Here is a 16,163-nt window from a genome sequence, read left to right on the forward strand (position 1 = left end):
TGATATAGATGTGTATTCGGTGAGCGAGAAACATAGAGGTGAGACTGTGAGAGAAAACAGAGGATATTACAGCGGATTTGCTGTAGGTTGTGTCTCTTCATTTTGCTGGATAATAAAAAGGAAGGACTGGATGTTCGGGGTGGACGTAGCCCAAACTGGGTGAACCACGTATATCTGTGTCTCTCTTGTTTTGTGCGTTTTTTGTGTTTACATTTATGCAATATTTTATGTGTTCCATTGCTCCGTAATATATAATTTTCTAACATAAAGCAGGTCTTTCATTGTAAATATTGCAACAACCTAAGTTATAAAGCTCCATGGGAAGTATGTTTACTTTTCAATGATTTTTCTGAGGTCATGGTGTGGTTACACACCGAGGATGGTGTTCCTCAAGGGGGAGGGTTCTATAACAACCTTGGTGAAAAGTTCATGTAATAAAAGTAAATAAAGGCAAAAATAAGACCACGGGTAAGGGACACTTATTCCAAGCTGAATGTTGGGTAGGACATTATGGTGTGGGTGTTCATTTAGGTTTATTATGGCTAAGGAAATTAGAAAAGGCTAAGGCAAAGGAATTAAAAGGGAAAAAGGCATTTTTGGCACATTTATTTATGAAAATAAAGGAAATTAGGAGAAAAGTAAGGTGAAAGGTCACAGGTTGCATGTGAGGAGGAAAATGAAGAAAATAGAGGCCTCGTTAATAAAAATGCTTTTGATAATCAGTTGGTAAGCTCTTAGTCAGTGCAAGCCCTTGGATCAAGCTTAGTCAGTGTTAAGCTCTTGGTCAGTTCATGTTTGGAGCTCTCTCATCATTCTCTCTCTCTCTCTCACTCACTCTTGGTCACTTAGAGTTTTCTTGGAGCACTCTAGCTCTTGATCAAGGAAGGAAAAGAAAGTAAAGGGAAAGGAAGGAAAGCAAGGATCAAGGAAAGGAAAACAGGATCAAGCAGCTTCAGCAGGAATACTTGTTGGTAACCTTTTTCATGTGTGATTTCCTATCTAGTTTGGACATGCATGGATTTGAATGTTGGTGTATGGTTCTCTTGTTGTAGGTGGCGTGGTTTTTCCAGGTTATGACAGTGGTTTTCAGCCTAGCCTAGCATTTTTTTGAGTGCCATGTATGTTGGGATGTTTATCTCGGTTTTGAGTTTTTGTTTATCGGATAGATTTTAGAATTTGGAGTGGAGGTGGTCTCGAGTTTCATTCCCAAAGTCCTAGCAATCCCTTGACCGAATTTGGTGGGATACATGGTAAAGCTTGGGGGAGAAGTCTCAGTTTAGGGCCTAGTGATTCGAAATTCGATTGTGGTAAATCCTGAGAGACTGGTCTTGGTTTAGGGCATAGTGATATGAGATTATATTGCGGTAAAGTGTGAGAGACAAAGAGACAAAAAATTCCTCAAGGATAGTGATGGATTTCGGATGGCATTCTATGTTTGGCTCGGTTGTGATCGGAGCACCGATTTTGGTGTGATTACAGTTTGATGAGGGTGGAGGTGGTTTAAACTCTAGATTCCCCTGGTTGTTCTATGAGATCCCACATTCATGCTTGGAATATGGCACGAGGGTGACTGGCTGAAAGAGAGATTTGGTTCAACCATGTCTATGATTGGGTGGTACGTGGAAGTCCCGAACCTGGTTGGATTTTCCTATGATTAATAAAAGCTAAGTTCTTTTAAATTTTCTTTGTTTTATATGTGGATTTAATGGTTGTCATATCTCTGATATTTATATGGTTTTATGTTGGTTGTAAGCATGGTTATATGACTGGTTCATGTCATGGTTATTTAATGTATTTACTTGTAATTGATAAATGATGGATGCAAGAACTAATGGATGTTATAACAGTTCAATGGATAAGGTGGTGATCCTTCTTGTTATGTGTCATAAGTATTTCAGACATTTATGCTCTGTCTTGTATCCTAGACCTGTAGGTTTCATTGATGCTAAGTGTTTGATAGAATACTAGTCCTGGTTCGGGACACTCAGACCTAGTCCTGAGGTTGATTTTTTATTTGTTTATATTGTCATCATGCATTTGATGGATTCTGAAGGTTATAATAAGTTCTGGGTAGAGGCGGGGATTCAGGGCTATAAAAGTGGTTCAAATATTGAGGACGCAAGCACAGGTCTGCTAAAAGGAGTCCAGGGATGTTGGCACATAGCCTTATGAGAGTGACTTTGGCTTTTGGTCATTGTCTTGCCTATAGCATGAGAGCGAACAGGGGTTAAAAGGCTTAAATCATTAGTGGGACTAAGGGACAGGATGTGTGAGTGGCTGACATGTATCTTGAGGGTGTTGTAGCTGACATGGATGGGTTTGTTTGATATGTTCCATCAATTCCATTTCCTTAAGGTCACCAAGGAAGTTGAATCCCTTACAGTAGCCTCTTGCATCGCATGTTTACCTCGACTCGTCGATTTCTTAGGTGGACCTAGGAGGAGGGGGTGTTACAGTATAAATAGGACTAGAATTGATAAATTTAGAAAAGGTAGTAAAAGGACTTACTAATGCCCCGAGATCCTCTAGAGTTCTACGGAAGGACTGCATCTATGTCTCAAGCTTCTTGATGGCTCAATTGATTGTTTCTTCAGCCAGTGTCTTTCGAGAGGCGGAAGGGATTTCTCTCGGTAGCGGCATATGAAACATTCCTTCAAACGAATATGTCATCCTCCCTTCCCAAACTATTCCATCCACGTCATGTAAGTACGAGACTTCAGTGTGGAATGCTTCCTCTGACAGAAAAATGGTTAGGCCCGCATTTGGAACGTGTCAGGGTTGACGCACTTAGACCAAACCTAGGTGTTTCCATGGCTTATGCCAAATCATATATCTTATGAATATTCATCTAGGAGCACCGTCGGATCCTAAGCTTGGCTTCAGTGATGTTCAACATTTTTTCGTACCATCCGAAAAAATAAGCCTCATTAATTTCCTTGCTGCTAGGATCCCTAGAGGTCTACCATTGTAGATATCTGAGGGCAAGGGGATTATCGTTAGCAACTTGTGTTATCTCTCTACTCTCTGGTGGGCACCACTTCCACATTGTGAAGGAAATAACAATATATCCATAAATAAAATATGTTTCCCTCTTGTAGATATCCTCACAAGCTTCAAAGAGCTCATGCAATAGAAAACTGCACCAATTCAATCATGCACCCTATACATAGGCTTCCACGATTGAGATAGTGTCTAAGGTGCATTCGTCTCTCGATGAATGGTGCATGATATTTCCAACAATCATATAGCAGGCGAACTTTATGGTAGGCTTTTTAATTGGTTCGATCAAGGCTCCCTTACCACCATGCTAGGTATCATATCTATTGTAGTAATTTTCATCACACATCTTCTTCCCTTGCTTGGAAGTATTCTAAAATGCAGTTGATACTGTGGCTCCTGCAATAGAAAATCCTGTGAGTTTCTGAATGTTGATGGCATGGATTGGGTATTCCTTGTCAATCCATAGAGACCCTCCATGCATTCTGCTCATGAGGATTTTGGTACATTGCATCGCTTCTCCTGTAGTGTCGAACACTGGGAGACTCTACAGATTTAGCAACATCGACCTCTTTAGTCCACTGAAGTATTATTTAATGCTTGACGAATGGCTTCTGTCGGATTTGGCAACAACTTCTGTTTAAACTTCACATTTGAGTGCTAGAAAACGTAATGAGTCTGAGAGGTCACTATCCACAAGTGCAACCTTGTCCTATTTATCATAGAGAGGCTCAATTTTGGTGATTCTTGAGTCTAGTTTGGTTATTGGAACAAATATTATGGTCTTAGTCATGGTTTCAAGCCGATGAATATAGATAGGAAATACAAGAGGCTTGAATTTGGGCTGAGGGCCAGGAAATTTGACACAAAATTTGGACTGGTAATTCAACCACCTGTGCTTTCTTCTAAGGAACTTATCATTTCCATGCAAACTAAATAGAAATAACTGACACGACATTTGTGATTAGACCACTTAACTAATTAATACGGTAACTTTCCATACTTGATTCAATCATGGAAATAACAATGATTGTGCGTGGACTTAACATAGATGATGAAAAAACTGAAAAAGGATGGTGGGGATGATGTATAATTATGATGATATGATGGCAGGTTCCTAGAATTTGATGAATAGATCATTTCAAGGATATTAGAGGAGAGATTTAGCCCAAATTCAAATTGACACAGGGAACTATTACTAATTATTACAGATAAGACGACTGACACGTGTGACTCCCCGACCACAAGTAGTTGAGGAGGGTTTCACGTGAATGACACTACTAAAAGAACTGACATAAATTTATTCATAACCAGCTCAACTGAAATAATTGACATAACTAAAATAATTGACACAACTGAAAAGACTGACATGCTGAAATGACTTACTTACTATGCCTAGACCTAACTATGATCCCCTTTCGAAGATCAAACCATTTTGATATAGGAGTGGTTGTGCTATGGAAGGGCTTCAGGCATGCACCATTAACCCAGCCATGCAATAAAAATCCATCCAGTTGTGCGAGCTTGACATCTTCTGATTCCTTTACTTCCACAACAATAAATGGTCCTAACTAATGCATTCTCAAATTTCCAAGATGTTTCAAGAAATTACTGTCATATAAGAGAACCTGATCTCCAACTGCAAATGATTTTCACTTTATGTGTCGGTCATGCCATGCTTTCTTCCTTTCCTTCTTGAAAGCTGGGTGGAATTCTTCTAGGAATCTAGCTTCATCTAACTCCCAGATCCCATCCAAACATTTTGTAATTGATTCATCTCCTATCATGTGAGTAGCCCATTCAATGAAAAGGTTGGGGATGATGAACTCAGTAGGTACTACAACTTCTCATCCATAAACAAGTTGAAAGGGTGTATACTTGTGTAGGTTCTTGATGATTTTACAATAAGCCCATAATGTTGTTGGCACCCACTCGTCCCAGTCATCTCAATTGGCATAGCATATCTTGGTGAGGCCCCTCTCTAAGATTTTGTTGAAGGCTTCCATAGTACCATTTGCCTGAGGCTGGTATGGGTTGATCTTATGGTGTTGAATCATAAATTTCTACAACAATGAAGCGATTGTCTCATTAATGAAGTGGGTCCCCTGGTCACTTATGAGGCTCCAGGGCCACCCAAATCGAGTGATAATATTTTCGAAGATGAACATGGAGGGAGCGTCTGTAGTGCAATCTTTAACTTGAATAGCTTCAACTCATTTGGTGAGGTAATCTATGGTAGTGATAATGTACTTTACATGGGAGTGGCACACTGGAGGATTAACGGGTCCCACAAAACCAATTTCCCACTTCTCGAAAGCCTGCAGTGCCCATACGGACTGTAAGGGAAGCTCATCTCGGTGTGATGGCTTTCCCATGCATTATAAAATGTTACATTTCCTAGTGTATTCCCTTGCATCTCGAAAAAGTGTAGCCCTTAGAGTCCTTCTTGCAACACTTTCCTAGTGGTGGCCTTCTCGCCCATATGTCCACCCATGACTCTCGAATGGCATTCCCATAAGACATCCTATTTCTCATGATCAAGAACACACCTTTGCCATATCTGGTCAAGGCCCAACTTGTACAATGGACATGCAATCAGTTGGTAGTCTATAGCTCAGACCACCATGTGCCTCCATTTTGTTGTCATGTACTCCTCTAGGTATTTACCTGTGGCTAAGAATAATGCAATATCCTCCAGGTAGTCTAGTACGGCCTCAACTAAAAAAATTTCGGCATCTGGAAATTGGTTGTCTACTGAGCTCCTAGCTTCACCTGATTCTAACTAGGAAAGATGATCATGTCCCACGTTCACCCTTCTTGGATTAACAATGACTTCAAATGTGAACTCCTGAAATAGCAAAAGCCATCTATAAATCCTTCCTTCAAGTACATGCTTGTTCACTAAATACTTTAGGGCTGAATGATTAGGAAAGAACTTGTACAGGCCCCCCAGAAGATAGTGCCAAAAATTTTGTAGAGATTACACCATTGCAAGTGCTTTGCACTCAGTTATGGTATAATTTCTTTCTGCGTTAGATAATTTTCTTCTAGAAAAGTAGATCAGGTGATCAAGATTTCCATCCTTGGGTAGAGCCAAAACAACTCCCAAGGTGATTCCCAATGCATCAATATGGACATGAAATTGCTTGTTCCAATTAGGATAGAGCAAGGTTGGTGAATTTGCCAATTTTTCCTTTAGCACATTGAAATTAGCTTCACATTCATCGAACCGTGCAAACCTTTTAGATTTCTTCAATAGCTTTTCTAGCGGTGCAATGATCGAGGCATTGTTGTAGATGAATCTACCATAATATCTGGTATGGTTGAGGGTGGATCTCACCTACTTAACACTCGTCGGCAGGGTCATATTTAGGATTACTGCGACTTTAGTGGGATCAACACAGACTCCCTCCTTATAGACTATATGGCTTAGAAGTTTTTTTAAAGGGGCGATGAATATGCACTTCTTCAAGTTTAAATAGATTTGCAACTATCTACAATGATCAAAAATCACTCGTAGAAAACTACAATGTCTTTTTAGCAAACTATAGATGGTCCAATCATTCATGTAAAGCTCTATAAACCTATGAATATAATCTTGGAAGGTAGCGATCACAATCCTCAAGAAAATTTTTGGTGCATTCTTGAGTCCAAAAGGCATGACGTGATAAGCATGCGATCCCCATTCAGTGGTGAATGTGGTTTTCTTCTTATCCTCTTCCGCAATACGGACTAGATGGTAACCATATAATCTGTTTGTAAAAGAGTAAGCTTCATTTCCTACCACATTGTCTAGAACCTCTCCATTGAAAGGGATGGAGAAAGGGTCATGAATATAGGCATTGTTTAGGTTTTGATAGTTCACACGAACCTAGATTTCTTTAGAGTCTTTTTTTTTTGTATAACAATTGGACTAACCCACTCAACCTCGTCAACTGGGAAGATAAGCCCTGCTGCCAACATTTTGTTTATTCCCTTCTTCACCTTCTCTTTAACTCTTGGGTTCAGTATATATGGTTGCTGTTTCAATTTCTTGGAATTAGGTTTAAGCACAATATTCATCTCCCCTATCTCCCCCTTAATCCCCTTAAGCTACGCAACAAACGAAAGGAACAAGCCTTCATATTCTCTTAGGAGATCGAAGATTTCCTTGGTACTCTACTCATCCCAATAATCTCCAATTGAAGCTAATTTCAACTTCTCCTCAGTACTGATATTGTGCTTCCATAACCTCAGAGGCAGTAACTACAAACCAACAGTTATAGGCCCATCGTTAACACTCTTCTCCCTTTCATATTCCTTAAATTTCAAATGCCTTAGTTCCTCTAAATCATCCTCATCAGGTTCAAGGTCTATCTTTCCACGGGCCATGACTTCATGGAATCTTGACTCATATATATGATCCAAGGCATTCTTATCTCAGTAGCCCTCAGTCAGCTGTCCTACAGAGAAGAAGACCCTTTTTACAGCTTGCAGAGTAGTTATTAACCTTTCATCGTCGTCAGTGAAAGAAAAAACACTGATAAACTTAGTTGTCATACGATCCCATTCATTGGTCTATCTTCTTATTTCTTTCTTCATGTACCATGCTTGTGAAAATGTCCCTAGAGTATGGAAAAATCTATGAACCCATAAGTTTTCTGGAATTCCTTCTCTAATCCATTTGGCCTTACAGTCCTATAGATATTGCTAAGGGTCGATGCTCCCCCGATACTTAACAAATTTAGGTGGGTAGTCCTCTAAAGACCTGAATCTGAGATGGTTCTGGTGAAAGCCCGACCACCTTGCTGGCATTACTTGTAAGGTGACATCCAGTAAGGGTACTTTGTGTACTTAGGAGAGTGTTGTATCAACTTCATTAATAAAATTAGTAACAAAAACCATGCCATTAAAAATAGTAAATTCATATACCTCAGTACCAACCCAGTTGATAGGGTGGATCGTGGCACAACGTCTAGTGTTGATCTCATGTTTGCCTTGTTTCTATTCATCCCATTCATCCTTAGATTCAAACTTAGAGATCTAAACACTTCTGCAACTGATTAATCCTCTTGTTGTGGGGTTAATATAGTCTTCCCTTATTCCTGTCATCAGCCTGTATAACTAGTATGGCAACTCAGGTTCTTCCCTATCATTTGCTAGCTCTGTGAACCTCGACCCTTGATATGGATTGAGGGGCTAGATCACCCTAACTCGCTCCACCTCAAAGGTCATAATCTCCTTCAGATCAATTACTTCATCATTTTCAAAGGCCCAGAGTATTCCTAGCAATGCTATATAGGGGTATTTGTCTCCCATAATATCTATTACTTCAAAGTCAACATAATTGTTTACCCCTTCTATGTCAATCTCTACATCCTCTAGACATCCCACGGGGAGGATACAATATTGGTTCTCCATGCGTAACTATATTTGAGAGAACGCCAAATTAGGCCTTCCGAAGGCTTCCCAAGTTTTCCTTAGTAGCATATTCACATCTGAGCCCAAGTCTAGCATTGTATATTTAATCTGGAATCTTGAAATCTGTTCATCAATCCATAACTCCCTCCCCATTCTCTTCTTGTTCTTGTGCACCTGTCTAGAGTGTCTTTCAGGCAGATTAGCAGAAATGAGCCCTTCTTCGACCACCCCATCGTTTACAACAAGTTAAATATTTTCTCGCAATTGTCTGAGCATTTTCTCATCGTTTACAATCAAGAGAAAAATCATAAACCATTCAACCATGGGTTGGGAATTATGTTGTAGGAGGTTCAAACTCTTGGATTTTGAAGGCTTTGGTTGTTCTCCTTGAACCCCAATAGTTGTATTCAATTTGGCAAAAATATCCGCGGCCTCTTTGTAATATTTCTTCTACCAACTGGATTTATACAAACGCTTTAGTGAGTTCGAATTTATAATTCTTGGCTAATTGACAGCTCCCAAGTCAGCTCTGGTCTTCTTCACTCCATGGGTAACTATATTAATGTTTGAAAGGAGATTTGTCTCACATTCCCTTGGTTCGACATTAATTATATTTTCTCCCATTTGGAGGTTGTGCTTTTCCCATTTAATAATCATCTTTAAACAGTCTTCATTGGCATGTGTGTTGACCTTGCACTGGGAGCACCATGGTCTTCTAGGCAGTGGATAATATCTTGCAAAATGCCCTTATTGATCAAAATTGTAACAACGGATCATACCTCTTCCTCCTATTCTCCCCCCCCCTTGTTCCTCCAACTCCTTGCCCTTGAGGAGCTTCATTGATCCTATAAGCATAACATTCTAACCAATCAGCTAAGGCATCCAAATCCCTACATTGATCAGTGTGGTGAGTAGGCAATCCACACAACGCACAGAAAACATTATTTGGGACATTTGAATATGTCTGTAAAAGTGGACAAAGGTGAGTGAGATGCCCATAGGTGCTGCCAATTTCACAATATTCGGTTAGGGCTGCACCCTGGTGATTAAGAAAGGTGTGGAATTGTGTACAACCTACATATAACCCTTGCATACCAACCTACGCAACTCTGGTGATGAGTAAATATGTGTAGGGCCCCACCGGTACGGAGGGAGTGATCGGGCCTCTCAGTCATGGGATATTTGTGGCATGATTCCAATCAACATTGCAGTTGGACACCATATGCACGGTCATGACAGTCGCACTGACTGCATGTCCCTTAACTTCTCTGTCAGATCAGTGATCTAATGCTATAGTCCTATGAGGCTGGGATCGTGGGATACCATTCCTCCTCAATGTTCATGTGGGTATCCTTCCATGGCCTTAATTTGTGTCACTTGTTCTATGGCGTCTTGAAAAGTATCAATATTTTTTGATTAAATGGTGTGCAAGTAAGTGGCAATAATGCCTTGATAAACCAATCTCATTGATGATTGGGGTCAATAGGGTAGTTTAGCTTGCCAATGGCATCCTTAAATATTTTCATCATCTCACAGGTGGTTTCACCCTCCCTCTGCATAATTTCCCATAGTTATGATAGCCCTTGTTGGTTAGTTTGATGAAGTTTAAACTATTTTACAAACTCCTTCCAAACCTCATCTATCGTCGAATTCTTCTGTAGTGCAGACAACTTGATGAACCACATCAGGGCTCTATCTTGTAGAATGGAATGTAATTAAATAAGCTTCGTAGGATCTAGAGTATGGAGAGCTCTCCAGATGGCCTCACATAGATATCAATGTTGTTCGAAATCTTCATTCCCTTTCCAGGGAATTCAAGATATCTAGTAAAGGATCCCACCATGTTACCAACCATACATGATTGAACTGATGGAACAAGTATAAATCCTTGGGAACTCGGTTGTGATGATCCTTGGGACATAAATTGAAATTACTATTTCTACCAATAGGGTGACCAGCCTTGCAGGAAAGGTGTACATAGTGGACCTTAATAACTTTAACTAGCTTAGACAACAATTGAGCAGGGTTGTTATAAAGTACTAGGGGAAGGTTGGTGGAGGCAATACCTGAGATATTGGGCAATGAATCACTACTTGCGGGAGACACATCATTCTCAGAAAATAATATTCTCATAGTGAACTGCATATCATCTTTTGGGCTTACCTCACAGCCCAGAGGGCCCAATCCATCTGGCGTTCCCATCTTTGTTGGCAGTGTTACACATGGATTGAACCTCGGGCCGAAGGAAGGCAATGCCAGGGTAACCACAAACCAAGCTTAGCCAAGCAGCTAGCCCTACTAAGCTGGGAGATGGCTCTCTCCTTATGGATCTGAGTCAATGTGACTGGATCAGGTAAAGGATTTTAGGCTAGGTATAGTAGCTCAAGATTTTTGATTGGATTTTGTAGAGGTTTTTCTGGATCAGGAGGAGTTGGGCAGTTTAGGTCTGGGAAATTAGGTCAGAAATGCAGGGTGTTCTATGGGGCAAGGTAGGCATAGGCTTTAGCACTTTAGGGCTTGATGAGGTGAGATTTTTAAGACTGGTGAGAAGCTAAGAAGGGCATGTGACAATCATGGATCCTTCTTAAACAGTAGAAAACATATAAATGTGAATATTTACCCAAAGCAGAGCAGTGTTGTGATGGATTCTGCCTATCAACTTGAAAACATTCACTAATAAGCAATGGAATGACTAATGAAACATACAAAGCATTCTAACATATGATCACAAAAGAAGAAACTGTACTAAAACTCCATGCCACATGGATCCCATAGAAAATCATTGCAATTCTTATTAGTCTCCTGCCAAATTGCTTACAAAGATGTACAATCAAGGTCTGAGCATCCAACTGAGTCCAACCCTCAACAAAGAGAAAGAAGAATAAGATATAGACAAGTATTCAACCTCTTCCCATCCTCAGGGGTCGAATCCATAATATTAGGAGCTAATCTAACTGATACTGAACAAGAAATAGGAATATAGGCATCTCAACAACTTGCCTCTAAAAGTGAAAAATTGATTCATTTGAGCTCAAACTAACTCCTAAAACAATGAATCTACCCTCTATTACTATTTATCTATCATAATTTCATGCCAAGTCATCATTTACAATGGTAAATTGTCCACCATGAGAGAAAATCCATGATTACGGTCAAAAAACTGGAAAAATAGCAACCCTGAGCAAAAACTGTGAAAAGCACAGCGCCACTGGGCAAAAGCGCAGCGCCACTTTCAGGTCCCTTTTGGAGACCTTCCCGACATCCAAATTGAGCCCATGATAGCTCATTGGAAAGGTATTCAAGTCTAATTTCCATAACACCTATAATTTATACATTTAGAGCTCATGTGACCCCTAAAAACTGGATTCTCCCAAGGTTGCTTCTGTGTGTCCAAAAAGTGGCAGAAAGGTCATTTTTAGGGTGTTTTTTGACCTTTTGGTGGACTAGTTCTGCCCCAAAAACTTTGAAACTTGCTAGGGTGCATGTCCTCATCTCTCTGAATCCAAAAATGTAAACCATTTCTTCAATGGGTGCCCCTAGGAAAAGCGCAGCACCGGTGGTGTTGCGCTTTTAGGCAGTTTTTTTGTGTAATGAAATTCAAAATTGCAAATGAAAAAAAATGTTTAAAACTTGCCCAAAATTGGTGTGAAGCACCACCATAAAGAATCTTGATGAGGCAAGGAAGCTTCAGCAAGTAACCTAAGCCTTCCTCCTCTTTTTTTCCCTTTAGGGCCCGCCTTAGCGTAGATTTCATTTTTAGGTGTTTGATCATCTAATTGTCTCTATTGGCCTTCCGTAGTAGCTGCTCAAGGTGTAAGTTGACTCTCTCAAGCCAAGCCTCTCTATCATTTTCAATTTTCTGCTCAATAGGGGTAAAAGTTACTTGTGTTTCTTTGCCACTTTATCGTTTTGCCTTGAGCACTTCTAGCTCCAGGAAGACTTGTTTGTCACTCAATTTCTTGTTTTCTTGCTCCAAATATGTGATAACATATTTGGCCCTCTCCAAATTGTCCGCCAAAGCTTGTACTTGAGCTTCCCTTTCTTGTATGATAATGTCCTTAATGGTTTCTTTGTCCTGAGCCTCTAAGTTAATGATTTCAACTCCATGACAAGTATAACATTGCTCCGGCTCATCATGCTCAATCAAGTCAAAATCCCTTTCCTCCTCCTCATCAAGACTCTACTCTGGCATCTTTTCCTTCCCTTTGTGCAGCTGCTGCACCTATACCTGTTGTGCTGAAGAAGAAGGTAAAGCCCCTTCCACATCTTGTGGAGCTAGCATTTGCCTTTGAGTTAATGAAGAAGGCAAGGCCCCTTCCACATCCCATGGAGAAAACACTTGCCTATCTGTTGCATCCTAGTGCCCCTCTGCTATGTCATGAAAACGGGCACCTCAGTAGTTCTTGTCTCCTTGGCCTCCTCATCTATTTTCATTGGGCTAGAAGGTCCTCCTACTTCTTGAGGCATTGGTGGAGGAATTTGAGGACCCTTGAAGATCTCATGAGAAATAAAGGTCTCCCAAGGGATGTTAAGGAGACTGAGATGATGAAGCATAATGACCTTGATCAGGGAGTAATGATAAAGGTTGCTCATCTACTGAGGGTAAGGCTTCCTTTGGACAATAAAAGCCATCTTCTCAATACTCCTGAACAAGTAATAAGGGATGTTTAACATCCTCACCCTGGTAAAATGCATGAGGAGCCTGATATGATAAGTATATAGCCTGGAGAACCGACCCTCACAAGTGAAATACTTCATGATGATTTTCATCATGGGGACATACTTGTTCTCAAGAAACTTGAAAGGAAACAGTCTCTTCACCTGATTTCTATATTGGGGTTTGATATAAGGTTCATAATAGTACTCATCTAGATCCTGGTGCTTGAACCACTTCTCCCCTACATTAGGAATCCTGGTAGCATCTGCAATAATAGAAGATGAAATGGTGAAAGTTACCCCAGCAAGAGTCACCTTGTTGTCATGAAGATGTGCTGCAAAAAGTCTAGTGAGCTCTGGGTGATATTGCACTCTCTCAACCTGTTCACAGAATTCATAGCAGCCAAGGTACCTGAAGCATGTGACAACCAACTCTGAGGCCTGCAATTCCCTAAGGTTTGATGGCTCTTCTCTGATAATCTTGCCTCCCTTGTGTGGTTTTCTCGGTTGCATGGCTCTATCAGCTGAGGTATCACTGCTTGTGTTCTCCTCCTCATAGTCTTGGTCTTCCAGGTCCATGTTTGCAAGGTTGAGGTGTATGGAAATGAGGAATGAGGGGATGGAAAATGGGCTTGCAACTAGGAAATGAATGGAGTGGGAAATGAGAAGAAGGGTTTTGTGTCTTGAGCTCTTGGGGAAGAGAGACAAAAGGGAATGTGAAGGAATAGTGGGAAAGAGGGAAAAGGGATAGGGTGATTTTAGGACTGTAGGGCTGGGTGCTAAGAGGAATAGGAAGGAGTTAGGGTTTAGGTAGAATTAGGGAGAATTTAGGGTTTCGAGATTACAAATGACCAATGATGCTTGTAACTTAGATTTAGCAACCCAAAACCAAGATGAAGGACATGTACTTACTTGTAATAATGGAGAGAAAAACAAATTTGAGGTCTGCTGGAAGATTTGGAGGTTTTTGGTCACTTCTGGGAAAAGCGCAGCGCCTTCGCTCAGAAGCGCAACGCCATGACAAAAGCGCAGCGCCCGTTCATTTTTGTTCTGGGAAAATCAGGGAAAATCATAGCGCTGGGTGAAAAGCGCAGCGCCTACCTCCAAAAGTGTAGCGCCAGTCTATTTCAGCCAAAAGCGTAGCGCCTCTCTGCCAAAAGTGTAGCGCCGGGATTTTTTCGCTCAAACTCACTCAAACTCGCCTTTCTTTCTTCTCCCTTTCACTTCTTGCTTGGAAAATGAAGATAATGAATTTGAAAATGAAGTATGAGGGCTTAAATAAAAGAAGATTTTGATTTTTCACTTGAAAAACCCACTTTTTCAATGTTTCTTGTTCTCCTTTAATGCCTTTTCCTTCTTGTGTTTTTGCAGGTGGATAAATGCTCAATTTGACCTGAATTTTTGTAGTGTTTCTCTGTCTAGCAGCAAGGAGAAATGCTCTGGTGCAGCTGAGATCAATTATTACATATAGGAACTTAAAATTACATATGAAATACAAATAAACTAAAATACTCTGTTTTCACCTCAAAAACATGTTTTTGAGGTGAAAATTACATTAGTTTAAAAAGATAATAATTTTAGTAGCTATGACTTACAAGCCATCATGCTTGATTTATTGATCATCCTCATACCCTTGCTGACCTTTATTTACACTTTGAAATCAGTTTCTTGACCTTGGTGATGAAACCCTAGACCTAATGAAATCATGCCCTATGACCTAATGAAATGAACTGCAGATTGATTATGAAACCATAACTGAAGACAATTTGAAGAAGGATCAACAAGTATACTCTATGAGGGAAAGATTTTCTAAAGAGAAAACAACCATCAGTGCATCAGTATATCATGACCTAATGGAATGATGCAAAATTTTCAATATGAGACCCCTACTATGAAAATGTAAAGAGTGAGTTTTGATCCCTGATGGAAGTATGCAGATACTGACACTAACAGGCAGGGTGATATCTCTACTGCCTTTTTGAATCTCTGTCACTGTAGCAACCTTGGCCTCTCCTATTGGACCATATTTCACCCTATCATCAACCCCATCGTTCCATGGCCTCAACTGACCTCCTTCTCTTTCTCGTACCCCTAGATTGCTAAACACCTCTCTTGCTTGGTGTATCTCCCTTTCTTGTCTATAGATCTCCGGTAAAGCCTTCTCTCACCATTCTTCAGTTATATTCACTCTCATTTTGGCTCTCAGATCTCTATCCTTCCAGAAGTCATAGCCATCCATTTCTCCAATATTTTCATAGCTCCCAACTAGGTAACATTCCTCCCCTTAGGCCCTTCCCCAAGTACCGAGCTTTTAAGCTTCCATAGGTGGCTTCTGGAACACCAACAAGTTATCTTCTACCATTAGTACTTTAATCCACAACGGTATTTTATTCAACAGTCTCCCTCGAAACCCTAACTTGAACACAACCTCAGCCTTAGAAAAGTATTGATGACCCTCCATAGCAAACTCAATAATATACCCCTCTAGAGTGGACTTCACCCAGAAGTTGACAACCTGTGTCAGATCTGTGTCGAGCTGATGTAATTCAACAAGATCAACTTGAGTCCAAGTATGAGGAGATCGACTTTGGCCACCGGTATTTTCTTTTATATGCAACCTCTGCAACTAATTGTATAGCTCCTCTGGAAACTTGCACTAGAATATCTTGTATTGATTTCTTGTAGGTTCCATATATAGAATCTTTTCCTTCAGCCTCTTTTCACTCCGTTGATAGATCTGAGCCCATTAAGAAGCAAACCGCTCTACTTGTTCATGCCACCAATCTTGCAGATCCTTCTTAAATATCCTCAACACCATATTCTAGACCCCTTTGGATCTTTTCAGGTTGCGACAATAGAGCCATTTGTTGGTGGAAAAATAAGGAATAGGTTGAGACCCTAGATTCAAGCACAGGAGCCAACTGTTAGGGGGTTTTTGAGGTCTAAAATGGGCCTCCCACGAAAAATGTACAACCAAAATAAACTTTATAAGAACCCATAGGATTCAAGATGATGATCTCAACCATGGGGGATGATTCACCATTTTTGGAGTAAAAAAATACAAAGATTAAAAAATAATAACATAATAAAACTACTTTTTCAACTTATCT

The 16,163-nt window shown here is 40.3% G+C and overlaps 1 pseudogene; it reads left to right on the forward strand.

The window, feature by feature from the left end:
* The window catches only part of LOC149221783 (glutamine--fructose-6-phosphate aminotransferase [isomerizing] 1 pseudogene), a 57,517-nt pseudogene that overhangs the window by 25,031 nt on the left and 16,323 nt on the right, over positions 1-16,163 (forward strand).

This window comes from Pinus tabuliformis, chromosome Q, assembly GCF_031772625.1.
Source record: "Pinus tabuliformis cultivar Carrire ecotype Pingquan chromosome Q, CPIR1, whole genome shotgun sequence".
Lineage (NCBI taxonomy): Eukaryota > Viridiplantae > Streptophyta > Pinopsida > Pinales > Pinaceae > Pinus > Pinus tabuliformis.